A 3,102-nucleotide genomic window follows, 5' to 3' on the forward strand; every position below is an offset into this window, starting at 1 on the left:
ATCGACATAAAAATTAGAAAACACAAATAAGTTAAACTTCCACACTTCCACACTTCTCTTTGTATATGTTGATGTTATTGCCATATACCTATCGCGAGCTTTAAGGTTGCCAACATGCCATGAGGCATTGAGCGACTCTAGGTGCATGGTTGTGAATGGTTTTGATGCCTCTAACTTCTCCAAAATATCTGCAAACCAAGACAATCATTGACGCTAGTAGCTGTGAAATATATTTTGTAGGAGCACTTGCACAGGTTGCTAGCAATACGCCAATACGTACCTGTAAATAGTGTTCATATATGGCAAGTGACATGAGCTGATCGTATTTCCGGACCTGAAGCCTCCTTGGGGATTCTCACTTGTATCTGCTACCCCAACAAAAACAGTATGCTCTGTGTCTAATAGACACTGGCGTCTCATCAAACTTGTAGGTCGGATTGCTTTTTGCAATATCGAAACCATTCAGCTCATACACATTGCTTTCTTCCAAGATATGCCTGAAGGAGTTAAGACGGTAGATGCTGATTGATCCTTGCATGAGCCTTGGCCTGCGTCTGCTGCGAAAGTATCTATGAAGAGAAAGAGAATCGATCGAGAGTTTAAAAAGATATGGATTAAAATGTACAAACATTTGCAGTTACCTTGTAAAAATAGGACTATATGAACGCCCATCAGTCTGTGACATCTATGTAGTCACATACAACACGCAAGTCCCATCAAGGGTCTTGTAGTTTGTTTCAATAATCTGGGGACAAAAATAAATAAACTACGAACAAAGATTGGTCGTAATGAATCTAATGACACAAAGCAAAGAGAGCGATAATTAGACCGGGAATGATGCTTCGTGCAACAATAAAGCTAGCACCAGAGATCCTTCCATGCTCTCTGAGTTGATAGCGAGGCGATAAGATCAGCTGAGCCGCACTCTTCAACTCCATATATATAGGGTTTCGAGGAATTGGAGAAATGAGGAAGCCGGAAGGATGAAGAAGTTGTCGACTCCTACCATTGAATGCCGTTACTAACCTCTATTGATTAATCATGGAGAGTGGAGTCTTAAATTAACTTCATCGGTTACAAAACAACCGGAGGCAGCTTGGAATCGCTACGAAAGAGACGACGGTACAAAGGGTTTTGGTGGTGGGTCTGGTAGCCTAATTCTGATGAACCATTAAAAATAAATTAAAGTTTAATGTTACTAATCTCGCTCTTCCAGCCGGACCAAATAAAAGGGAAAATTAATGGGCCAGTCATCAGTGGCCCCGCCCGAGTAAACGACAGAATCGTTTGGAAAAATAGGTCCACGTGGCGTAAAACGCCCTCCTCTACCTGATGACGTGGCGCAAGGAATGAGAGACAAAACTCTACTTTATTATTTAAGATATGCATTTATATTTTTCCGAGTTTTATATAATTTAGTTTTAAATTTACTTTGATATGCGATCGGTTTTAGTGATGTGTAAAACCCCTTCTGAATCCGAATTTGCAAAACAAGTGCTAAAGATGAAAAAATTTGAGCCACAAATCCATCCGAGAGGTTATAGAATCACATGGGAGATTTAAAGATTCTCTTACACAGAGACTAAACTTGTCTCATTAAACATCAGTCTCTAACAGACAAAATGAAAGAAGCCACTTGGTGTCAAGATTCGAAGTAGACGCAAAGCATCTTCCTCAAAGACGACTGATGACTGCTTCAACTTCTTGTGGAGTGTAGAGATGGTACGCTGGAGCTACCTTGGCAATGTCCACATTATTTGGAGTCACCTAAACACAGACCAGACCCATTTATTAGATGGGATCAAAAACTTTGGTAAACTGTGTAAAAAGTTCTGGATTGAAAAGTTTATACCTTTTCTTCCATAACTTGCTTGAGGATAGATACAGCGATCGTCTCAGCTTCACTGAGCGACAGATCCTGCAACAAAGATTTAAAAAAAATCTAAAGTTATTGTGTAACAATAAGATTGGGGAATTAATTACTGTATAGAATTCTCAAGTTACTTTGTTGAATTGCTCTTGAAGAGAACTATCAGCTCCCTCTGAGCCTGAACCAATCGCCTTTGCATTGCACTGCCAGAACGTTCCAGACGGGTCCGTGTAGTACCTGTATCAAGCCCAAGTCGTTTGACAAATGTGATCAACTAACTTACCAACAAGTGAGGAGAAAGCATTAGTGAATTAAATACTTACAAGCTCGGTCCGTTTTCATCGTGACCAGCAATGAGAAGAGAGACTCCAAATGGCCGAGACTGTAATAACATGGATGAAGACAGAGAATCAGCCAAGAGATATGTGAAAGAAACTAGAGATTACAATTTGAGTATCAAGTTATTACCATTGATTCTTCATCTCCTTCACCAAACCGTAAAGCCAGATCACACAGTGCTTGCGTGGTGGACTCTACAGTCATTGGCTCACCATACGAGAATCTGTGGTTCTGTAAAGCAGCAAAACTCAAGCAGTCAATAACGTAAAAAGGTCTTGTAACGCTTAAAGGAAGAAAGAAAGAAAGAAAGAGAAAGCTCACTTGAGTCTCAACTCTTGCATGCTCAACAAGAGTACGCGCATCAGCAATTAAGCCGCTCATGGCACAGCCAATATGGTCATCAATTTCCATAATCTTCTCCACACTGCTCGGCTCCTGAACATTTCAATTTAGTAGTTTAACACCATAAGTACAACAAACTAGCCATCCACTCTCCAGATTCAATTTGTTAAATAAAAATATTGAGAATGTAAGAAGGCAAACCAGCAAAGGGGAGGTGATACGCTTCTCGACAGCAAGCACAACTCCCTCCTTAGTCTTTACTCCAATTGCAGTAGAACCAAGCTGCAGGAGTTCCACACTCATGAGAGAGACTCAAGAAATATAATACGAACACAACTGAAAATCCCCAACTACAGCGAGCAATGGTCTAAAAGCAGCCAAAGAAAACACATTTCTTCAAACTTTTATAGGTTCTCCTATTTATCAATGAGCTACCTTGATAGCTTCAATGGCATACTCGACTTGGAATAGCCTTCCTTCAGGAGAAAAGTGTTGACTCCTCTGTCGTACTCGGTCCTTCCGACAACAACAACAACATCACAAATCACCAT

General features: G+C 40.4%; 1 pseudogene; it reads right to left on the reverse strand.

The window, feature by feature from the left end:
* Positions 1-1,583: 1,583 nt before the first annotated feature.
* Positions 1,584-3,102, reverse strand: LOC125594234 (annotated as a pseudogene).

The sequence above is a fragment of the Brassica napus genome (genome assembly GCF_020379485.1).
Source record: "Brassica napus cultivar Da-Ae chromosome A5 unlocalized genomic scaffold, Da-Ae chrA05_Random_2, whole genome shotgun sequence".
Classification (NCBI taxonomy): domain Eukaryota; kingdom Viridiplantae; phylum Streptophyta; class Magnoliopsida; order Brassicales; family Brassicaceae; genus Brassica; species Brassica napus.